Here is a 25408-nt window from a genome sequence, read left to right as displayed (position 1 = left end):
CTGCAGATTAATATAGTTTTGTAAAATTTGCCTAGTTATTTCTGTTGTCAATAAAGTTTTACTACTTTGCTAGTCATGCTGATCTAAACAGGTGGTGTCAAAACCTTTTGTTATGTAAAGCTAAAATACTGAGAAAGTGAAAAATACATGTGTTTGCTTCACATCTTCAGAACTGCTACAGGAAGTTCAAGTTCCTATAACTCTGTCAAATCCTAAATTTCTCACATTCAGAAACTAAGTCAGAAGACAGCAAGCTGTTCTGGGTAGAACTGAATGGAAAGCATTTCCCACATAGTCAGCTCTCCCTTGCACTTCCACTAAGATGAGTTAGGAAGAGAAGAAAAAAGAAAAGAAATATAGCAGTTGCTTTTAGTCTGACTCAGGCAGTCTAATGGTTGCTAAATAAGCAACTTTTATTAGCTCTCAAATCTGCAAGCTCTCAAATCTTTGCTCAGGGAAGAGTTTTATTTGTGTTACAAATAACTTCAGTTATGGTTTGAAACCTCCAAAGGCAGCAACACTTTTCTTCCAATGTGTTGACTCAAGCTTTAAAAATTATCTGAGGTCTGACAAGAGGAGGTGCAAGCCACGAATCCCTATCCTGAGTGTTAATCCTGTCCCGAGAGCAGTCAAGGGTGGGAACAGAACCTCAACAGTCAAAACAGAATACTCATTTTGGGAGTTTTAAGCACACAGACTCATCATCTGCATTGAAACACAGAAGAGGTATCCTTAAGGACTAAAGTAGATCTGTCTAAGAAATACGAGACTATAAACTGTAGTTATTGCAATTGGGAAAAAAAAAGATGCTTACACCAATGTGTAAAATTTTTTTCTTTTAAAATCATGCCAGTCAGCTAGATCTTCTGCCTTTTTTTTTCTTCAGGGTGAAGAAATCTGAACTTAAGAAAAAGATTTCTGTGCAGTGCTTATTTGTTTAGAATTGTAAGTAACAGGCTTTTCACATGGGCTCTCAAAAACAAAGTCTTCAGTGTAAGTTTCAGCCATTCTGCCCATCACCCTTTCTTTTGTGTTCTTCTTCCATTGTGTACGACCTATTCTGTAGCACCTGGTTAAGCATGGAGGAGGAGTACTGGACTGAACAACGGATCCCAGCCTTCAGGTTGTAACTTCAGATCCCAGCTTCAGGTGTTGAGGAGTTGGACGAGGAGGAGAGAGCTGGGGAGAGCGATAAATCTGAGCTCAAACTGCTTTTGCAGACTGTCACATCTCCTGCACTGAGGAAGATACATGAGAAAGTTTCCGAGCCCTGTTGTGGCATTTGCTTCCAGGCTTCTGGCTGCAGAATGAGCTCATGTGTCCCTGCTTGTCTGATGGGGCTGTGGGCACAGCAGGACCTTTTGGTGGAATGTTACTGCACAGTCATCTTTGTTCTTGTGGGGGGTTCTTCTGCCTTTGGGAATGCTGTCTGCTGGCAGACCTTTCCCTCCAAGGGCAAGCTGCATTTCATTATAGTTTGCTATCTGAACTGATGTGCTAAGAGCATATAGATTGTGAAGAAAATATAAAGACGTGCTGTGTGCTTCTTCTCTGAGGATCTGATGCAGGTGTGTCACTGGTCAGGTCACCCATAGTGAATGTAGTGTAGGAAGCAGTGAGGAACATGATCTCTCTTCTAAGAGTGCTGGGATCAATGCCCAGGACTGGTAGCCAAAAACAAAGGCCGTTTGGGAGGCTTATGGAAAGGTTGAAAAGGTGTTCCAACTTACTCAGCGATTGAGGTCTCAGAAAAGAGCTGTGTTAGGATAAAACCAGCAGGCTAAAGAATACCATTTTGTGTTTGCAGTTGCCCACCAGCAGCAGCATGTCAGTGGAAGCTTAGCCCCACGATAGAGGAGCAGCCAGTCAGCAACTGGAGAAAAGGGTAATGGCTTTTTCTGTCTGCTCCTGACCACGTAACCAAAGCATCCTGTGAAACAGCTGTCCCTGAAGAACCATAGCAGTGCAAGGAAAACTGCCTGCTTTGCAAGGAAATGGTTAAAGCTGCGTGGGAGAGCGGTGGGATGGTGCTCCCTGGTGGAAGCAGAACAGCGGCTGATCTACCAGGGAAAACGCATCCTGGGGTTACCTGTTCTCAGTGCCAGCATGCAAAAAGCAGGAGCTTAAGATGCCAGGAGTGGGATACTCTGCAGAACTATTTAATCTGTTGGAGTTCAGGTGGAAATGGGAGCTGCAAAGCAGTTTCGAGAGGAATGGAGAGGAGAGGAGAGGAGAGGAGAGGAGAGGAGAGGAGAGGAGAGGAGAGGAGAGGAGAGGAGAGGAGAGGAGAGGAGAGGAGAGGAGAGGAGAGGAGAGGAGAGGAGAGGAGAGGAGAGGAGAGGAGAGGAGAGGAGAGGAGAGGAGAGGAGAGGAGAGGAGAGGAGAGGAGAGGAGAGGAGAGGAATATATATCAAAGATAAGTTGAAGCTTAGGCCTGTATCTGACAGGAATTTCAAGGGATGTTATTTCTTAGGTAAGAAATCAAAGAACTGATCACTGTGCTTGGAAGTCGCTTGCTACACAATCAGAGACTAAGACATAAATATTCCTTTGATTGTAATTTCTGTATTCTGTTCTACTGTTAGGTAAATGACTACAAAAACAGTAGCCACTCTACTGACTACAAAAATAGTAGCGTATGAGAAAACGCACCAGGCAACGTATCAGCTAATCATAAAAAGTTTAAAAAGTATTCATAATTTTTCAATAAACAGAAGAAAGGTAGTCTGTTAGTCAAAGGTGATATAAACTCTCTTTACTGTGCTTCATTTGTTGGCAAACTTATCTTTCAAGATTTGAGTAAAAGGCACAATAAATTCCTTTATCAATGGGAAACATTACACATAGCTAAATGGATGGGACAAACATACCAATAAATAAATGTTGAACCAGATATACATGTGTGTGTGTGTATATATATAAGTTCATGGATTTTAGAGTGCTTCATAGCATTAGTGCCTACAGGCAGTGAATAGCTCAACGTGTCATTACTCCTCAAGTAAAAAAGTATTTTTCCTTTAAATAGTAAGCAGAGAAAAGAGGAATACGCATTAAGTATTACACCCTTTGTCAGAGCTGAGAGTTACATACAAAGGGCCTGAGTCAGCACAAAGCATAAGCACATGCTTAGTTCTATTCAGTTCTTTGAATATTTTTATGTATTTTGGTGAATGTAAATAGCATTAAGTATATGCCTATCACCTTCACTGGATGAAGGGGTTTTGACTTGTTTATACTTAGAAAGGGCTTGAGCAAAAAAAAAAAAAAAAAAAAAGAATTTGCCTGGGAGTAGCTCTTTCTAGTCCTGCTATCCTAAACCTCTTAATTTGGAAGTTTTAATCACCCAAGGCAACCTCTGCAGTCTATGCAAAGTAACTGATTTAGTAAAATTTCCCACAGGAAAAAGAAAAGTCGTACATTATCCCATCCCAAAATATATGCTGGCAGAAAATTATATGGAAGGTGTTTAGGAGTAGAACACGTCACAAAACTGTAACTCCTGATTCTTTTGCCAGAGTGCCATTGTTTGGGTCAATATTTGCTGTACAAGTTAAGGCTGGCTGAGCATTAACATGAAATAAATGTGTTTTGTAGGGATATCTGCCAATATTTAACAGGGAGTTCACACAAACCTTTCTCCCTTGGCCTTTCATTAACTGTTTCAAGGACTTGCGTCCTTGGACACAGGAGACTCAGGGAAATGGAAATTTGGAAATCCCTTCTTCCCTTTCTTGCAACCAAAAAAGTAAACAACAAGCCAACACAAGGCTGATGTATTATCCCCTTGTTTCAGAGTACACTGAAAGCTTGGAGAAAGTTTGCTGGTGCAACAAAGCCCACCTGTACTTAGAGGACAAAGACAAACTTAGTATTTCTAGATATAGCTGGAATAATTCAGCCATTTTTATATGATTTTTAAATGATCTCTAAACTTAAAGCATCTTTATGGAGGCAATGCAAATATCATTGGAGCAGTATGAACCTTGAGTAGCAAGAAAATCACTCCAAAATTCCATCTGTCCATGTGGTGCTATTTCTAGCTGGACGTTCAGAGAAACTCCATCCTGCTGTGGACAGATGCATTTTATATTGTGTGGTTTGTGGTACTGGTGGCTGGGAGAACCAGGTCATCCATAGCCACTGCAAGGCCCTGTGCCTGCCTTCTCCTTTCAATTCATAGATCCTTGCAGGACCCTCATCTACTTTCTTTCTCAGATTTCCAGTTATTGAACAGTAAATTACATCACCAGAAATTAATATTAGCTACCCCTTGTACAAAAAAGGAAAATTATCATTTATATCCTTTACATTATTACTTGTGTTCATCCAAAAGAATTTAGAAACTGGATTTTCAATTTATGTAAACAAGATGAATGAAGAAGTTGTTTTCTGGAGCTGAAGGTTTTCTGAGTTGTTTTCTGCTCCTTCAGGGCCCACCTGTTACTCCTGAGAGATGTCTAACCGTTCTCTACTAAACTATACTGTCATTCGAATTCAAATGTATATTTTCCACATCTTTTCAATGGCATAGTTTTCTATTAACTGATGAATGGGTTTTTCTATTGTATCATTGGTGGTTTTGGAAGTTACACAGGAATTATTTTCTTCTATAAAAAAGTTGCCTTTCATGCAGAGAGATGAAATTCCATTGCAAGGATAATTCCTGTACTGTAAGTCAGGTATTGCAAAGTAAAATGACCATTTTTAAAATGACTTAATTCTGTAAATGAAGAGGAAATTATTCAAGGAATGTCCTTGAGAAAATGAATGTGTGCACATCCACAAGGCATTTGCACAAAAAGTACATGCCAAGTAAAAGTAAAAATTCCTTTTAACTTTTCCCTGTGTTACCACATGGTGGCCACATAACCCCAGCCATGCAGGCTGCTGCTTCAAGAACACTGAGAAATCCTTGATAACAGTTCCTATTTTGCATACATCTCACATGTGTAAGGACTTGATCCACTCTAAAGACTTCTATGCAAGTTCTACAAACTTCCTAGCATTTCCTAAAAACTCAGGTAATATAATTCCGCCTACTATGTAGTCTGATTATTGGTAATTTAGACAGAAACTAGATTTAAACAAAATACCAGAAGCACAATCATAATTGAATGAGAATTGGAAAAAAAATCTCGTAGAAATACCCAAATTCAAATTTTCAAGTTCTTCAGAAAATCTGTGAATTTACTTTACTTTTAACAATGACATGTAACACAAAGGTCATAAATGTATTAACAATGCATTCATTACATCAGTTTCTTTACTAAAATTGGTTTAATTTAAAACAAATGTCATATTTGATCTGTGGAAATATTTCTTCAGCAAACTAAGCTCAACTCTGATGCAGAGTTTACAGTGGGCAAATTTTTCTATTTACCACAGTGTTCTCCTGGTTTAGTCTCCAGTAGTACACCCAGTGCCCCCACTGGCAGCTGGGGATTTGGGTTCTCTAAACACCTCCCACAAAGAGTAGGACCAAAAGGGTTTGATACACATCACCTGCTCCCCTGGGATGCCTGGGAAAATCTCGAGAGCCTGATTTCAATCAGTTGTCCAAACACATGTCAAAATTCATAAAGGATTACGTGTGAAGGCCAAATACATAGAAAATAAGGAGAAGTCCACCTGTCAGATTTTTAACTACGACCAATTTGAGATTGTCTGTATTTCCCCCAGGAATCTTTTGACACACCAAACAATGAATTAAACACACTGTTGTGGAACTGTGTAAGAATTGGGAGTACGATGCCACATACATCCAGTATCTTCTGCAAGCAAAGGGGGCCTCTAGCTGAGGGACAAGAACTTACTAGTGGTCATCCTTGCCGCATTATGAAAGAAATACTTTGGTCAAGAACCTGCCCCTGAGACTGAGTGGAGACTTGAAGTAACTGAACCCCATCTCTCATGAGGCACTGTGGCAACATCTGCAAAACAGCATTTAATATTTTTTGTACAAAACCCAAAATATTTTCAGGTTTAGTCCTTTTCCTTTTTGGGTATAATTAAGTATTGAAATTTTCAATGGAGTGCAAATACTTCTCTCAGTGTACCTTTTTTCACTGGAAATGAATTAAAAATGGTGAGTTAGTCACAAAGTCTGAGGAGCCATCTGACACAAAGTTGGAGAAATTGCTGCCTTAAAAGCAACCTTATTTAAACTTTTTAGAACCCTCAAGATTTCAGTACTGTATCATAAAAGCATCAGTAAGAAGAGCTTTCAGAAGGGCTGTCCAGGTTTGTCTTAACTTGGGCAACCTGTTGGAGATGATCCTGCTTTAACAGATGTTACTTCCAAATTCCTAAAGCAAATCATAGCCAAAGCAATGAACTCCACAGTTTGCAGAATCGTAGAATCATCATGACTGGAAAAGACCTCCAAGATCCTCCATTCCAACCTTTGACTGCCACTACCTTAACAACATGACCATGGCACTGAGAAACATGTCCAGTCATTTCTTTAATAGCTCCAAGGATGGTGATTCTATCATATTCCTGGGAAGTTAGTTCTAATACTTAACCAGCTTTTCAGTGAAAAAAATTTTCCTGCTGTCCAGCCTGAACCCTCACTGGCACAACTTGAAGCTATGTCCTGTCACCCTGTTTTTGGTTGCCTGGCAGAAGAAGCTGACCCCACCAGGCTGCACCCTCCTGTCAGGCAGCTGCAGAGAGTGCTGAGGTCCCCCCTGAGCCTCCTTTTCTCCAGGCTGAGCACCCCCAGCTCCCTCAGCTGCCCCTCACAGCACTTGTGCTCCAGACCCTTCCCCAGCTCCGTTGCCCTTCCCTGGACACACTCCAGCCCCTCAATGTCTCTCTGGCACTGAGGGGCCCAGAACTGAGCACAGGATTGGAGCTGTGGCCTCAGCAGTGCTGGGTACAGGGGGACGGTCCCTGCCCTGCTCCTGCTGGCCACACCTGGCTGATCCAGGCCAGGATGCCATCGGCCTTCTGGGCCACCTGGGCACACTCTGGATCATGTTCAGCTGCTGTTTGCCAGCACCCCAGGTCCTTTTCCACCAGGCAGCATTCCAGGCACTGCCCCCAGCCTGCAGCACTGCCTGGGGTTGTTGTGACCCAGGTGCAGAGCCTGGCACTTGGCCTTGCTGAACATCATGCAATTGGCCCTGGCCCTGTGATCCAGCCTGTCCAGATCCCTCTGCAGAGCCTTCCCGCCCTCCAGCAAATCAAGATTCCTGCCCAACTTGGTGTTGTCTGCAAAATGACTGAGAGTGCACTTAATCCCTTGGTCCAGATCATCAACAAAGGTGTAAAAGAGGACTGGCCCAAGTACTGAGCCTTGAGAAATATCCCTTGTGACCAGCTCTCAGGTGGAAGTAACTCCATTCCCCATCACTCTCTGGGCCCAGCCATGCAGTTGTTTATAAATCAGAAAAGAACTATAAGGTGCCAGGTTCTCTAGGAAAATGCTGTGGGAGACAGTACTGAAGGCTTGACTAAAGTCCAGAGAGACTACATCCACAGCCTTTCCCTCATCCACTAGGCATGTTACCTGGTGAAAAAAGGAGACCAGATGGTGAAGCAGGACCCGCCTTTCACAAACTTGCTGCCTGGGCCTGATGTCCTGGTTGTCCTGTAGGTCCTGCATGATCTGCTCCATAATATTCCCTGGGAATATTCCCTGGGACAGTGAGGAAGCTAAGGGAGCAGTATGCAGATTTGACACACCGAGTCTTGTCAAAATAAATGTTATTTCATAGCAACATCTCATCCCCACTGACCCATGACTTATAGCATGGTACCTATGCCCAAGTCTGCTGACAGGACCCTTTCCCACTGCCATTTTGTTTCCCACTGCTACAGTCCTTCCAAGGGGATTGCAGCTTTTGCAGAAAAATACAAATACACTGTCAACACTGACCCAGTAGTCTCCTTCCACATTGAAAAGAGGGCAAATTCTCACCTAGGTTAAAGTAGAATGTAGGATCAGCCCAGGTCCCAAGGTGGGTGAGCTAGCCAAAAATTCAAGTACCTAGAGAACCAGCTGGTAAGGACACACTAAATTCTGTGAATATATTTTTCTGTGTAGAAGTGTAGACTAAAGCACCGTGTTTAAAAACATGTTGGTAGCTCCCCAGGGAAAAGAGATCATGCACAGAACAAATTCTCTGCTGGATGTAGTTATTCAGCCATGGAAGTGAGGACAGGGAGCTTTCAGCCAGAATGGGCACACTGTGGATGATTTCTGCCATGTCACAGGGCCAAATCCATAATGCCAAAAAAATATCATCGAGGATCTATCATCCCACAGCTTCCCACACCTTTTCACCAGGACTTTTGCACCAGGTTATAAAGTCATGGGATTTAGAGCAATGAGAAATTCAAGTCCTTTCTGAAATGCCTTCATAATAATGAGCATTGTCTCAGTAAACTGCAATCACATCTTGCATATTTCCAAGAAAATGCCTTCATTGAGAAGAGATGCATTTCAGGGAAATACCACTCTTGTTTCAGGTTGCCCCTTTGTGTGTTCTGTAAATCTTCAAAGTGGTTGTGACTATAATTCATCTGGGCTGTGGGCAGAAGGAGACATTTCTCCCAAGAGGGGCACAGTCTACATGTGTGTGTGGTCCAAGGGAAAGCAGCTTTAATCATGCGCTGAGAGTAACAGGCATTGTACTGTGACTAAATTTACTGTGCTTTCTGGCAGGCTCTTTCTGAAGGGAGAAGTGGTGCATTTCAAGCTCTAATCTTTGTTTTGTCTGTAGATTTTCACTCTTTCCATACTAAATTGGTACTAAAGGCCTGATCTTCACAAAATAGGGCCCAAAGTCAGCATCTATTTTTGCAAACTCAAGTACCTAGCACATGTGCGTCACAGTGCAGAGCAAAAGTGACTCACAAAGAGCTCTGGACACGTGGCTCTGCAAAGTCCTTTTTTGCTTTCATGTGTGCTAAAGATTTTACACAACTGTAGTTACATTTCTGAGAATATGATGCTGGCTGTTAGTTCAGAGATACATTTTATTCTCATCTCATTGCCAAAGGCAACTGAAGTATTGAAATGCAAGCACAGTGCCAAGTGTGCGGTTAAATTGAAGTCACCAGCTCAGCTTTTCTGCAGATTTAATTGGCAAGACTGCAGTCTTTCCAGATCTTTTCAGATTTGGTCATTTTCTTTGTACAAAATTAAGAGAATTAAGGCCAAATCCAAGGATAAAATAATACCATAAGACCCTCATTGTCCTCATGAAATGGACAAACATGACATGCTTTCCTTCAGTTTGATTTACACCATCAGCATTTGGAAGCACAGTCATTGTTTAGCCAAACCTGCCAAATGTTTTCTATTTAATTACACAATGCAACCACAGAGTCTCCTAGGAAAAGATCTCTTGTTTATTTATTTACTTAAGTTGATGAGATACTACCAAATGACTAGACATAAATCTCAGGAAAAAGAAATACTGAGGAAGAAGTATTTATAAACAAGTAAGGAAAAAGCAGTCATATGGGTTGTGTTTTTTTTTTTTTTTTGGTTTAATTTGAGAACAAGAAAGAAGGAATGGCAGAAAAGAGCACTGAAACTTTGTATTTTATTCTCCATAAGTACAAATATCTATGGATGAATAGGGTTGAACAGTTGTGTGTCATTTTATGTTGCAGACAGCAAGCAAGGGGTGTGTAACATGCTTCCTTGGTCTTTCTACTCTCCATCTGTCCTGCCCTGCTCACTGTCTGTCACAGCCAGTCCATCCTGTCAGTCTGGAGTTTGGTTTTATTTAGTTCTGAAGAGAAGGTGTCTCACTGTCACAAGATGTAACTAAAGTGCTTAGTTCAGATTATTTCAAAGGGAGATTGTACTTTTATGAATAAAAATATCATCTGAAATTGCATTACCTTGAGTCATAAGTAAATCCTTTAGGGCATAAACTGATCACCAACAGGCTTGACAAAGGAATGTCTTCAGGCAGTGTATTATTGCTAGTGATGAGTGATAAGTTATGTTATTTCTATACAAAAGTACTGACTTGCAGTCAAAAATGGCCTTTTAATTTATTAGAACACGACAAGGAAGAAAAAACTGTAATGTCTTTCCAAGAAAGACAGGCTCTTGTACACAATGCAACCACTCAGTGCTAACAAGGCAGTGGGCACAGTGCTGGAGTCACTTTTCAGACAGCAGACAGTTTTCAGATTTAAAGGAGCATTATAAAGTACTCTTAAATTTATCACTAGAGAACTAAAACCTGCTGATCAGAAAAATTAACTCTTTCCTCCTTCAGAGATATTCCCTTCAAAATTTCTTGCCCATACCCTCTAAAGGTTTGCAATGCATCTCCTCTTGCTTTCCATTGTTTTTCTGGTGAGAAAGGCAGCTTGACCCTATTAATCCCTTCTCTCATGCTTTGTTTTAAACAGGTCTTGAGAACTTCAGGATGAGCAGTTCCACTCCTCATGATCGCATTGCCTCTTGTCAAACAAAACATCTTCTCAGCGGTCTGAGGGTGCTTGTCTCCCCTTGAAATTCCTAGCAAGAGAAAAACAGACTCACCCACTGTCAACCAGAGGTTTCTGAATGCCCATAACTGCTCTGTGACAGCTGGGTAACAAAAGAAAGCCAGTATTTTCAATGCCAAAATGGTGGGCCTCCATACAGCATGGCTACTCCCCCAGAGGGTGGGCTGCTGGACATCTCCCGGGAGAGGGCACCCAGGCTTCAGTGTCTGAACTGACGCATTAGTGGAGGTGGAGGTGGTGTAGAGGGACCTTGTGCCCTCAGCCCCCAGGAGCTCTCCCCACCTGTAATGGTGACAATACACAGAGGTGTGTCCTCCAACAGCAAAAAAATGGGTAAAAAATTGGGGGCTGGCAGAGCAGTTTTTGAGGGGATCCCAAGATAGCACCATGTGTGAGGTAAGCTCAAAGCCTGGAGGGGGAGCTCACCAGACCCCCTAAATACAGACTCATGCGTTCAAATCTCCCCAATTTTGCTCCTTCATGCGCAATTTCCTGAAAAAGGGTGTATCATCCTAAGTGTTTTTAAATAGTTTATACATCCCTCATCATTATTTTAATTTTAAAATGTTCTGCAGAGCTAATTATTTTTAATGTGACTTATAAAAAATAAGGTGTGGTAGAATAATATTTTTAACTCTAGCAATTGAAATTCAGAACTCTTATAAAATTACCAACAGTCTTTCAAATTGCAGTTCAGAAAGAGTTATTTCCTTTTATGACACTCACTCCCTTCTTTATATAATATTTAACCCATGGTGCTGTAAAGGTTATAGGCTGCATACTTTGGAAGGTTTACTCCTCATCCTGCTGTTATGACACACAAATAAGTGACCGAGTAAGTAAGTAAAGCTAAATAAATGAGGCTGGAGAAACACAAGCCAAAGTGAAGTATAGCTTATTCTTAATCCTGACTCTTTTGGGGCACTTCTTTGTGAGAATACTGAAGTAGCTGAAGATCCCTTCAAAGAAAAGCTAGTTATAGAAAACTTATCCCTGGTGCTCATGTGATCAGGTAATGTACTTGATTCACACAAACAGGTAATCCACAGGCCCGCACTCTAGACAGTTAAGTGGCTTTAACATAAACTCCTAATGCAGAGGGCTGGAAAGCAGATAAAAGCTTCATTTGTCTTCTGAACCCTCGACGAAAATCTGCCCATTATACAGTGCAGACCTGTGTGAAGGCTCCTGGTGCCTTTTTGATGTGGGAGACGGTGTGCTTTCGGCAGGGAGGCAATGACTGTCACGCCGCTGCCTCGCCTCGCCCGCTGCCCATGGCAGCCCAGACCTGGGCAGGGGCTTTGCTCCATCGCCTGGCGGCAGCCAGCCCAAAGCCATCCCCATGGGGGGACACGTCCCTTGCTTCACAGATAGGGAGGGCAACAAAGGTTTGCTTATGGCTCCCTGAAAAATAGTTTTTTTGTGTAAGGATATTTATCATCCGCTCATGTCATCGTTCCTGGGCTTCTGGTGACAGTTGTGGCATGGACAGCGTACAGAGTCTTTTATCTGTGAACGTTAACATTTCTTTGAAGACTAAGCATGAAATATATTACAACAAGTTTACTGATAGAGGAGCTGGAATGACTTCATAAGAGCAGAGGATCACAGAAACAGACACATAACTGTTTGCGACCTCTGTTTAGAAAATAAAGCAATGTTCAAAGCACAAAGCTAAACAAATTTTGCATTTGTTTCAGAGGTCTGAAGCTGGGACTCAATCCACCCCTCGGAGAAGCCAGCAGGAGCCTTCCCATTGACTTCAATAAGCTTTTCATCCAGTCTCCACTTGGTCTTAAGTTATTTGTGATTAAAATTCTTTTCTTCCTTACTGATAATGCAGGCAGGTTTGGGTGAAGCTGGCAGGCATACATACTGTTACAACCTGAGACATGAGCTTCTAAAGGGGATGCAGGTACCCAGAGCCACTTTCCTGGGAGCAGGGACCACAGTTTTTTCCCAGATGGTTTTGTTGTGGTGGGATACTGGCAGGCCCTGCATCTACCCTGCCTTCCTGGAGCTTCACATTCTCTCATGGTTCAGGAGAAATTTTATTACAAATCTTGATTTTTTTTTCAAGTCTTGTTGATACTTGCTGTTTTCTTTGAATGCCAGTTGTTCTGGGAAAAAGTAAACCATCAGGTTGGAACACCCTAAACACCAGTCTCAAACTGAATGGTTTTGTTGTATCTTTTAAGTACTGGGCCATAAACCAAATTGTGAGTAACAAATGCCCATGATATCTAGCCAGCCCAAATCTGGCAATGTGATTTTAATCTCTAAATATTAGCATTTAAAAATATGTTTCCTTTCTACTAGGAGTACTTGTTAAAGTTTGGGGCAATTTGTGCTGTTTCTAGTGCCATTAAAATATTGGAAGTATGTTTCTGAATGAAATTAAATCATTACTTTGCAATTTCTAGCTGCTGGAAGCAAAAACCCACATGGGCTGCATGCCACTGAGATATGCTACACCAGTTCTGCAGTCTTCAAACCCCCCATAGTTTTTCATGTTTGCTGGTATGGGGCAGCCCACCCAGTATAAAAAGGCATGCAAATGATTTTAACAGACAAGTATTGTGTTGACTAAGGTTTCCAGCGTTAAACTATCCAGAAAGATTTAGACAAATTTTTTCCTTATGGTAAAATGCATATGTGAGTTTAAAGAGGAAGAAAAATGAAATGTGTTATTTATAGCCTGAAATATCCATAATATTACACACATGTGTATTTCACTTAATCCCTCTTTTGATAAATGCCCACTCTGCTAAACACCTAATGTACAACAGGATGTGGTTCCCACTTAAATTAGCAGATGCTATAGTTTCTGATTGCTAATGATGGACCTGTTTGCCAATAAAAACAATTGATGGATCAGCATGTGTGAGCTACTGAACCTCAGCAAAAGCCCAAACTAATAAGAGAGAGACAGAAAAATGCTTCAGGTCACAGTCAGCAGATGGGAAATGGCCAGATGTCTGTCTGGGGCAGGGAAAGTGCAGCATGTGTTTAAGTATATATCTATGTTTTCATATGGCAGCAACCACTGGGAAGTTCAAATACTTGGACTAACCAAAGCAAGGGTTTTGAAGTTTACTTTTGCATTTGGGGGACAAAAATAAACCAAAAGGATAGATAAATCTCTGCATCTGTAAATTCAGCTATCAGATACAGCTGATACTGGAACAAAAATGAATATTACATGCAATTTAGAACTCAAGAAATAAACTCTGGATTTTGCAAGCAGACAAAAGCTACATTAAGTGATTTTGGGCAACATAAGATGCCCTCTGTGAGCAGCAGAAAATTAAACTACATTTTAACTTTCCCTTATAATTCTATTAAGCAGAATACGTTACAAAATGTAACATATCTAAACAACATTTTTTGCAAAACTTTGTGACACACAAACAAATGGAGAATATTAGCTAAAAAATGATTGAATCGTGTAATTTCTAGAAAAGAACCACGTGATATATTTACATATTAAAGGCTAAGCTAGCTAATTTCCTAAGCATGCAGGCAGTAACAGTATGATTGGAAATGTCACAATTTTTTTAATCTCATGCTACTGTAAGGTTTTACAGATCATATATCTCTGAGTAAAATAAATAGACCCTCCTTATTTTTCACTGAAGAGACATTCAATTCTGCCCAGATTAAGCAACCTGGTAATACTGTCTCTGAGAGAATTATTAATCAGCTAAAAGATATGCAGGTGCTTAAGTGCCTGACTGGACTGGGGCCTATAAGGCAAAATTAATTATAAATAGAAATGCAATGTACTTGTGGATTGAAGCAATTTGAACATTTCATTTAACTACTCTATAAATGGAATTTTCCTGTGTATACTTCAGAGCAAGAATATTTTTCCACAGGGAAAAATCCAGATCTCAGCAGAGTCAGTGACCGCCTTTCCACTCACTTTGGTGGGTTCTGGATCAGTCCCCAGCTGCGAGCTGGGTACGTCTGCCTGGCAGTGCCAGCCCTGTGCTTGGCCCTGGGCCGGGGCATTCTCAGCTGAAGAGTTGTGTTGAAGGACCTACAGTGCTCAAAAATGGAAGTTGCCATGAAAAAAATACCTGTGTTTTTTGATGTCAGCATCAAGCAGAAAATACAGGAGTCTTTCTTTTGAGGAGCTCCCCTAACTCCCTAGGACATTTGGATGCATGAAAATGCATAAAAGCCACAGCAAGAGTGAGATGCAGCAGGGGCCATTTTTGCCAAAACCTTGATTTCTGCTGTTGCACCCAGAAAATGGGCTCTAATATATCTCTATAGCAGTGGCAGGAAACTGCCAATAGGAAGTAATGACAGTGCTGGAAGGCAAGGAGAAGGAGGAAAACAGGAGATACCTGGCTGCAAATGTATTCCTTGGATGAGACAAACAACACTGGATGCAGTATGATATGGATACACCCTCCCTGTGAAGAATGTTGTCAAACACCCTTTTCCGGGTGTTTTCTCCTGCCTACACACCCTTTTACCCAGGTAATATCCTTCTTATTCAGAATCTACAGCTAAGACAGTTGTAGGACAGCAGTCTGTATACTGACTTTCAAAAATTTTCCAAAAAACCCACCCCATGAATCCTGTGGTGTGTGTGCTTTGTGTCATGCACGATATTCCATCTAAAACATACGCCACTCACTCATTAAAACGTCGGAAAGAAAGGTAGAGGTTATTCAAGCACAAGAGAGCTCCTGTTCAATGGTTTGACTGAACAACAATAGAAATCTGCACCTGCACAAGTTTCTGCCAAAACTGATCTCACACAACTGTTGATCTTGATTAAATTCATTAGGCTGGGAGAGATGGATTTCTATACATCTTATTGTGCGTGTTTTATGGGTTATGCTCCTGGGTGGAATATAAGGTGGTTTTTGTTCAGGAGACAGTAGGAAAATCATGCTGAGACCCAGGCCTGCTTTAGAATTCAACATATTCAGCAAAAACTTTGGCCAGGACTTATTTTGGACTTCAGTAAAACTCTATTATAGGAGTTTCCGTAGGTTTAAAGGAACTGTCTGAGAGTTTGTATATATTACAAATCCTATTCTGTACAGATTTTGCCTGCAGTAGCAAAGCAGCAACATTTTTCAACGATTCTGGCTTAAGTTATAAAGCTCTATCCTGGAGCGATGAAATTAGAAAAATATTTTACAAAACCAGAGCACAGGTCACATATTTGCAATATCTTTCTTTAGCATTAGCTGTCTTTGAAAGAAGTTTTATGTCGCAGCTGCACAGCACACATTGACTAGTTGCATCTAAAATATGGAAAATAAATCACAGGTTTGTCTACACATTTGATAACGTAAGGAAAAACAGCAGGCTTTCCTTGCTGATATTTATTCCTCCCTTCTACCTATGTTGTGGAGATGTATCTTTGTATATGTATATACAGACATACAGAAACATAATGGCCCAGTGGGGTGTCACAATTAATATTCCAGACTCTCCACAGCATTTTTGTGCAGCAGTCATTAAACAACAGCGCCCCATCCAAAAACTTAAGTGGAAAACAGACGAACCAGTTGATGTGAAACAGTGGCCACTCAGTAAACAAAAAATAAAGGTGCTTGAGGAACTAGTAGAAGAGCAACTAAAAAAGGGCCACATTGTGGAGACCATGTCCCCATGGAACTCTCCAGTGTTTGTCATCCAAAAAGCTGACAAAAAGAGGTGGAGACTCCTCTGTGACCTCCGACAAATTAATAATGTAATTGAAGATATGGGTTCTCCCCAACCTGGTATGCCATCCCCAACAATGCTTCCTCAAGATTGGAAATTAGCTGTTATTGATATTAAAGATTGTTTTTTCCAAATCCCATTGCACCCTGACGATGCACCGCGTTTGGCATTCTCTGTCCCTTCTATCAATTCAGAAGCTCCTATGAAAAGGTACCATTGGACTGTTCTTCCTCAGGGCCTAAAGGTATCTCCAGCTATCTGCCAGTGGTATGTCTCTTCCCTGCTTTCCCCAGTTCGTGCAGCCGCAGAGAAGGCCATCATCTACCATTATATGGATGATATCCTTGTGTGTGCCCCCAATGATGATTTACTAACACATGCGCTTGACCTAACGATCGATGCATTGATTGTTGCAGGGTTCGAGCTCCAGGAACAGAAAATTCAAAAGATGCCACCTTGGAAGTATTTGGGCTTAGAAATTGGAAATAGGACCATTGTTCCTCAAAAACTAGAAATCAATCCAAGGATCAAGACCCTTGCGGATGTCCACAAGTTGTGTGGGTCTTTGAATTGGGTAAGACCATGGCTTGGTCTGACTAATGAAGACCTTGCCCCTCTCTTCAATTTATTGAAAGGGGGAGAGGACCCAGGTGCTCCTAGGTCTATTACCCCAGAGGCACGGAAAGCTCTAGAAAAGGTTCAGATTGCAATGTCCACAAGACAGGCCCACCGATGCCGGCCTGATCTGCCATTCAAATTTATCATCCTAGGTAAGTTGCCACACCTCCATGGAATTATTTTCCAGTGGGAGGAAAAACAAACACCTAAGGCAAAGGACACACCAAAAAAGGACCGGGACCAGAGGGACTCTCTCTTGATCATAGAATGGGTTTTCCTCAGTCACAAAAGGTCCAAGAGACTGACAAAGCCTCAGGAGCTGATAGCAGAACTGATCCGGAAAGCAAGGACCCGGATCAGGGAGTTAGCAGGATGTGATTTTAAGTGCATTCACATTCCAGTTGAGTTAAAATCAGGTCAAAATACTATGAAAATACTGGAACAATTGTTTCAAGAAAATGAAGTGTTGCAGTTTGCTCTGGATTCCTACTCAGGACAATTTTCGGTAGCACGGCCCGCTTGCAAATTGTTTGAACAAGATGTTCAATTTACTTTAAAATTAAGAACTGCTCTAAGTAGGAGACCTTTAAAAAGGGCTCTAACTGTCTTTACAGATGCGTCCGGGAGGTCACACAAGTCTGTTATGACTTGGAAAGATCCTCAAACCCAGCAGTGGGAGACGGACATTGCTGAGGTGGAAGGTTCACCTCAGGTTGCTGAATTGGCTGCGGTTGTTAGGGCTTTTGAAAGGTTCTCAGAACCATTTAATCTGATTACAGACTCTGCATACGTGGCAGGAGTAGTATCCAGAGCAGATCAAGCAATACTGCAAGATGTATCTAACATTGCACTTTTTGAATTGCTCTCAAAACTGGTAAAGTTAGTCACTCACCGAGAGCAACCCTTTTATGTGATGCATGTCAGGTCACACACTGACTTGCCAGGGTTTATCGCTGAAGGCAACAGAAGGGCAGATGCTCTTGCTGCACCTGCAGTGATGGCCACTCTCCCAAATGTTTTTGAACAGGCAAAAATCAGCCACCAGCTTTTCCACCAAAATGCACCTGGCCTGGTTCGCCAGTTTAACATCACTCGAGAACAGGCCAAAGCGATTGTGGCCACGTGCCCAAATTGCCAACAACATGCACTCCCTACAGTGAGTACGGGAGCAAACCCAAGGGGACTGAACAGTTGTGAACTGTGGCAAACAGATGTAACACACATACAGGCTTTTGGACGGCAGAAATATGTTCATGTTAGTGTAGATACCTTTTCTGGAGCGGTCTATGCTTCTGCCCACACAGGAGAATCATCTATTGATGCTATTAAGCACCTCTTACAAGCTTTTTCTTTCATGGGCATCCCCAAGGAGTTGAAAACTGATAATGGGCCTGCTTATAAATCCAAGGAATTCGGGAGCTTCCTGCAGCAATGGGGAGTAGAGCATAAAACTGGCATCCCCTACTCCCCTACAGGTCAAGCTATTGTAGAAAGAACTCACCGTGATATTAAAAGGGTCCTGGACCAGCAACAACAGGTTCTGAAGGTAGAACCTCCCCACATTCGGTTATCCAGGGCACTATTCACAATCAATTTTCTGAATTGTTCTTTTGACAGCCTGAACCCACCCATCCTACGCCACTTTGGGGGGAACAGTCACAGGTTGATGAAAGAAAAACCTCCGGTTTTAGTAAAGGACCCTGAGACTTGGAAAATGGTGGGACCTTACAAATTGGTTACTTGGGGACGTGGATACGCCTGTGTGTCCACCCCCTCTGGTTTAAGGTGGGTTCCTTCCAAATGGGTAAAGCCCTATGTTCCCAAAGTCTCAGAGAAATCTGCAGAAGCACCCCAGGTTGCTCACGCTGCCTGGAGAAGAAAACGCCGCGCACGTTCTTTGGAGGAAATTCCATTTAAGCCTCCTATCTGGAATAGTTTGTAATATATGTTTGTCTCAAGTTTTTGTACCAGTTTAGATCCCACTGTTCGTGTATAGCCTCGAGATGTCATGAGACCGAGCCTGCTTCTCGTCCTACTCGTGATCATCCCACCTGCAATCTCCTACATAGTACTGCAGCCCAAACCACATATGGACTACCTCGATAAAGGTTCTCAGACATCAACAGAGAAACTGACAACGAGCTGAATGGACTTTTCAATGGCTGGGGACTCTCGGGCTGGTTGGGATCTATTCTGAAAACTGTAATTTTAGTGCTGTTTATTTTAGTTGTAGTTATTGTAGTTTTTAGCATTGTTTTTGGAGTAATCAGACGCATGGTTCTCAAGTTAATCTCAAGCTCATCTCCCCCTCCTGAGGTCTACCATTTGGAAGCCCTCAGTGCTCCAGTGGATGACCTAGAAGCCTCAGTAGAATCATTCTGCACCATAAACACAGTCCTCTTCTTTTTAAACAAAACTAGGGGGAGATGTTGTGGTGTGTTGCAATATCCTGTTTTACCTTCTCCCTTCCCCCTCGCCCCTCGCTGAGTGTGCCCTGTCAATCAGGCTAACATACCAGCAAGGCGTCGTGTGATAGGTGTCCCTAGTACCTTGAGACCCTGCCCCTTCACCTGGTTGGTGACTCACCTGTCCCCTCCCCTTCCCCTGTCCTGAGCTTAAAATGTGAATGAGACCATGTGGCGCCATTCTGTTATCAGCAGTAGCCCAGTGCAGACGTATCTGTGCTCATGGAATAAACGTCTGGCTACCTTCTAGCAGAATCCGCTCCCTTCTTCTCTTCACCATCGCCAGAAGCTGTCCCCTGAGGTAAACGGAGTCCTGTCTTGTGCCCCGCTGCACTCTGCCGCCAGCCAAGGTATCGCTGGGGTGAACACCGCAGTGCTGCCTCTGGCCCAGCAGCGAAGGTCAGAACTGGCCTGGGCACCATCTAACTGGTTATATTGGGATACATATTCCAATACATACAAATCTAATTTCTGCATTTTCACTTTCCTTTGATTTACTGTTGTGCAAACAAAAGGCTTGAGAACTGATTACAATCTTACTAAGTTAATCAGGCTGTTTATGTCAGTAATTAATCAATGTTGCCTGTAAAGGCTTACAACCTGCCCCAAGGTACATAATTTGCCCTTATCTTTCACTTTGCATCATCATTTGCATCCTTACAAAGGGAGTTCAGACACGTGTGCTGCTGTATTCTCTGTGCACCCTTCACTCATTTTGGGCAGAGGTGTTATGACAAGTGAAATCTCTGGTCAGTAGAAACATGAAGCTGAAATAATACAGCAAGACTAAGGAACTTGGCATGGCTTGGTGTGAAATGGGAGAGTGGTTTTGCCCCTGTCCTGGTGAGCAGAGTCCCCATGTCACTGAGTTGCCCGTGGGAGCTCTTCTCAGCCCCTCTTACCCACATGGCTCACACGGCTGTGCTCTGCCAGAGGAAGGAATCTTCTGTGGCACAACTTGTGGGGAGCTCTGACTTGTTCCAACTATGTTGAAGTGCATCTATGGAAAAGCAAAGCAGCTCTCCTGGGCTGATGTTCTGGCACTGAGATCCACGGACATGTTTTGCAAATGTGTGTGCCTAAGTGTGCATGTGTTTGTGTACACATGGGTGTAGGCTTACGGAGCTAGAAACAAGATGTTACAACAGCGGATTAACAGAGGACATTGCTGAATGTATAACAGTCCTGATGAGCTTAGAGCAAACTGTTTAAAAAGGAATTATTTTAATGTAAGGCAACCCCCTCTGAGACAGAACGTGGCTTGAGAATAAGCAATGATATTATTCAACACTCCATACTAAGGCAGTACCCTCCCTGCTATAAAAATGTGTTTTAAAGCTGGATTTATATGCCCACTTAAACTGAACTTTGGGCAGAGTGGGTCAAGTGGAAAAGGATAAGATCTAGCAGTGAATCTATGGCCTTTTCTAAAGCATTTTCTGAAGTGATATCTGAATTCAATAATTGTACATACAGATGAAAATTTTCTTTGCTATTTTCTACTATTCTTAGCTAAAGGAGGGATAAGTAACCCTGAGATGGGGCTTGTATCTCCTCATTTAATACAGAGGATTACACAACTGAGGCATGCAAGGTGCTCAACGTTCAGACAGCAAAAGCAAGGGTGAGATAATTCCTACATTGTGCAGCTAATTATGTCACCTGGACTGAACCTGACCAGGCATTCAAGAAAGGCTTCACCCTAAACCCTAATGTACTCACAGTGAAATGTGAGGAGATTGAGGACAAGCAAAGTGAACTGGCATTATTTTGGGTTCCTTCCAGCTAGATGATGAGGACCTTTCACTGGGGGCATCTGGCCTGTGAAGAGTCCACAGGACAGTGCACAGCACTCTTGGTCAGAGGAATCAGAGGCAGCTCGGAACTTCCCAAGGGGCAATGAACATGATGTCATTTTACTCAGAGATAAAACCTCCACTGACTCCAGTGGTGCAGTTTTATCCAGTGCAAAAGACAATCCAGCAGTGACACTCACACTGTAGTTATGATGTGAGTATGGAAAATCAACATATTCTCAAGGCAATTTCCATAGTCTTAGCATATGGCCCATGCACTGAGCCCTTATTTGGGTCAATGAGAGCTTCTCATGCAGAACAAGCAAAGAAAATGTGCACAGTCTGTGCCTGAGAGGGGGCAGATGCCTGCAATAGCTAAATATTTTAACGGGAGAAACACACTTGAACAAAGGAGCTAAGTGCATAAGCCTAGGCAGGTTTTATTGAAGGCATTAATTTACACAAGCTGTATGATTGTGTTCTCATGAAATCTGTCACGCATAATTACTAAAGATGTTAATAAATAGTCAGCAAATCAGAACAGCTGGTTATGATGATACCCAGGTTTTCTAAGAAATGACAGGCTTTAACCTCATCACCATTAATACTGTGAAACATACTCTGGCCAGTGCATGGATGGGATATTCTAAATAGATGAATATCCATTGCACCCCCTGTCCTGGATAGTGCAAAAAGGCCTAAGGTTGGCATTTTCTTTGATGTGGACTTTCCAACATAATTGCCTTTAGTTGAAAAAATAAAACCCAAAGCAAATCCCTATAAATGATGCAAAGGGAAGAAGGGCTTATGTTTTCCTTTGAAGTCATGTGAGATGTTCAGATACAGAGATTGATGCTGCTTGAGAATGTGGCCAGTATGTAGCTGCAGTCAGTTTTCACCACTTCTTTGATAAGAGTGATCTGTTGAGCCTATATTAAAACCACAGTTGGGTACAAAGAAATAATCTTTTTCTCTGTATATGATATCAGAATGTTTTTGCAGCTTATTTACCTAAAATTATCTTTCTTCACCTTTTGCCCATTTCAACTAACACTTTGGAAGTCAGTTGAGCAAAGTGTGTGTATTGCAAAGACCAGAATACCCACCCTCTGCATTTCTTGTTTTATTAATTACTGATATATTTGTTCTGAATTTCCTCCCATACAATAACATTTCTGCAGGGCTCTCTGTGTCCATGATTGGCATGCTAATGAAGTGTGGCTACTCATGAGCTGCTCAGGAAGTGGTGCTTGTCAATGTATGTTATACGTCAGAAACCTGCTGGTTTGGAGCAGAACCAAAACTGGGGATAATGTATCGTTATGGCTGGCTGGCGGGTTGGCACCTGGCAAGGACTTAAAATTCCATCAGCAAATAAGGACTGACATTAAATTCAGGGGCTAAAATTCACATAAGCATCATACAAAGCTCTCCCTCTGACACGCTGTCTTTCCCAAGAGCTGTATTCCATGCTCAGCCCATACTGCCCTATGCTTCCCTTAATGCTATTGCTGCTATGCTGTGAATTTCCTCTACACATTAAGATAGGTGAGATTAATTGTCTGTTAAAGGTTTATTCCTCTCTATGAGCTAAATCAGAATCATTAGCTCTGATATTAGCTCCGTATCATAAGTAAGACAAATCCCATCCCCTTAGACCAACAGATAATTATGCTGAAAAGACAAAACACATTTAACAGGACCATTGTGACCATTGCAGATCTGGGTGAGAGACTGAGCTGGTTCATCCAGCTGGGGATGTGGTGCTGGGAGTCCCAAAAGCAGGAGAAATCCCTACTCATGATGCCCTCCCCGCCCTGGCAAGCTCTCCCTCTTGCCTATAACTATTCATTCCTGAGGCCACTAAGGACACCACCAGGAAGCCCACAACTTCTGCTCTCTGCAGTGTAACCCTTTTGCAACCTTCCTTCTCTTCCATGCTGCAGCTGTTCTCTAAGGTTCCTTCCTACCTGTGAGGTGTGTGACAGCTCAGCCTGCCTCTCTCCCTAGGACAGTGCCCATTGCCCCAGACCCCTTGCAGACACTTCCCTCTCCTCCTTCCTCTCTCTGGCATTACCTTCAGCAGAGGCTTTGTCATGGTCAGACCTGAGCTGGTGATTTTGGTGGCAGCTGCCTCTCCACGGCATGAAAAGCCCCAGCACTGCCATGCACAGCGTCCTCTGTCCCACCCTGCCACCAGCAGTCCTGGCCTCTGGAGCAGACCCATGTCAGCCCCACAGCTGGACTTTGTGGAGAGCACCAAAACCCTCTGGAATAAAACTCAGCCTGCAAATCTCAGACATGACGGATTGCAGCAACTGACTGTGAGAGTATCCAGCCTCCTTTGCCACCGACAGCAGCAGCAGCAGCAGGTTTGGAGCTAACAGGAGGCCCCCGTGATATAGGTCCCTTCCAAATGTCAGCCTGTCATATCCTGGTGGGAGAAGGACTAAAAGCGTTTCAAGGCAAGCAAAGTGTCTGTTGGCACGTTGCATACCTCAGGATGCTTATTATAAGGTGCTTCTTTTAGAGTGTAGCATTTTAATTTTTGTGTGTATATATAAATCCTGAAAGGTAAACTCCTGCATTGTGATGTTTGACCTTAAAATTTTCTCTTTTCCTGTGGCAGGTCATCTTGTACTCAATGACCCACTGAAAAAGCTACAGGAACAGTTCATATTTGAAATAGAATTTCACAATTTTTTCTGTATGATAATCAGAATTATGAGCCTCTTCAACTTAGAATTAGATAGGTTAAATGACAAATAAAAACATAAACCCATCTGTTCCACTGATTGGTGTTTTCCCTTTTTTGTCTCAGTTCCCTAATTTTTTTCAGTACTCAGACTGCAAATATTCTAAATTTGCTCTTCAATATATTGCAGCATATCATGACATTCCAGAACTGCAGATGCAGTCACCTGTAAACAGTTAATCGAACATAAAATCTGATTTCACATAAATATTTTCTGCAAAAAAACCCCCATATTTTGCATGTTCTGTTTTGTCTCACTTTTTCAGTTTTTAAGGGCTCCAAAATATTTTCTGATGTCAGAGCCCACATTACATTTTTTCATTTAAAAATCTGGAGAGAAATTATGACAAATAAAATACATTTGTGACAATCTTCCCACCTGCAATATTGCTTAAGACTTTCCAAATGTCAAAAAACAGGACAGGCAGTGTCTTTTTTTCTTCTTAAATCTGTGCTGACTGCTGAGAATTTTATCAAGAATGGATGTGAAGAATGATTAGACTGAAAAGCTTCATGGTTTCCACTCATGAGCTGCAAAGAAATAAAGTAAAGGGACTCATTATTTCTCTTCCCACATCCATCATAGTGATTACTGCACTCTGAAAATTGGACAGCCAGACCAAAGTACAAAGTTTCTTTTTTTTAACCACTCTCCACATTACATGTGATTTTTATACCATCCCAGAACAGGACTAAACAGAACCAACACAAATAAATTCTTCATTAAGAAGACTATGAGATCAAATTTACTGTGAAATCAGTAATTATTTTTTTACTTTAAAAGCAGTGAGCAGACAGAATATCAAATGACATGAAAGCAAAGTGGAACTCCATGTGGAAGCTCAGAAAAAACTGCTAAAGGGAAAAAATTTGATTTGAAAGCAAAAAACACAAAATGAAGCACAGAACTTGTAATGAGAAGACACTTTGGAAAAAAATAAACCTAAGGATTTGATCTGGATCCAGTAGAGACAATTTTTAGTGGAACAAGAATAATTTTACACTGCTCTTTAAATTGACAAGTTCAAATTATTCATTTAAATAATGTTAGTGTTTTGTGGCCGCCTCTATCACTGTGTCCTTATCTCCAGATGTGGAAACACACCCACCTGCTATGTGTGTGCTTTCCTACTTCATCCCCCATGGGGCAGGTTCTCCTGCACTATCTTAAAGCAAATATTAGTTAAGTTTATGAGGCTGCTTATTTCACAGTAACTTGTGAATGATTAGTCAATGAAAAATCACTGCCTAGAGAAAGCAGATGACTGTTGAATGACTTGAAAAACTGTGGCCAGGGAAGTCTAATACACCTAGAAGCCAAGAAAGCAATGATCAAACCCTGGTGCTTGGCATAGTCCTGTAACTTCCCCCATGTCCTGCCTCTCAGACACCCTGCCATGCTTTTATGGAGGCACGTGAGCACACAGACTTTTCTCACTGAAATGTGAATTCCTTTTCTCACTGAAATGTGAATTCCAATATTTTCTGCCTTTCATTAAATAAATCTAAGAGTCCTTATTCCCTGTCTTCTCTGGTGAGTCCATGCTACTTAAAGCACCAACTCTGTACACTGCCTGAGTTCTCTCATAAATCTTTCA

At 42.0% G+C, this 25408-nt stretch overlaps 1 long non-coding RNA gene across 2 annotated transcripts in view; it reads left to right on the top strand.

Annotated features, from left to right (window-relative positions):
• The window catches only part of LOC113458650 (uncharacterized), a 66720-nt gene extending 64507 nt beyond the window's left edge, over positions 1–2213 (top strand). For both annotated transcript variants that reach the window (XR_012579008.1, XR_012579006.1), the window contains 2 exons: positions 887–945; positions 1067–2213. This is a non-coding gene — a long non-coding RNA (uncharacterized LOC113458650). The remainder of the gene's footprint in view (positions 1–886; positions 946–1066) is intronic.
• Positions 2214–25408: the final 23195 nt, after the last annotated feature.

Source organism: Zonotrichia albicollis, chromosome 2 (assembly GCF_047830755.1).
Source record: "Zonotrichia albicollis isolate bZonAlb1 chromosome 2, bZonAlb1.hap1, whole genome shotgun sequence".
Taxonomy (NCBI): Eukaryota; Metazoa; Chordata; class Aves; order Passeriformes; family Passerellidae; genus Zonotrichia; species Zonotrichia albicollis.
This window is presented reverse-complemented; position numbering and strand designations above follow the sequence as displayed.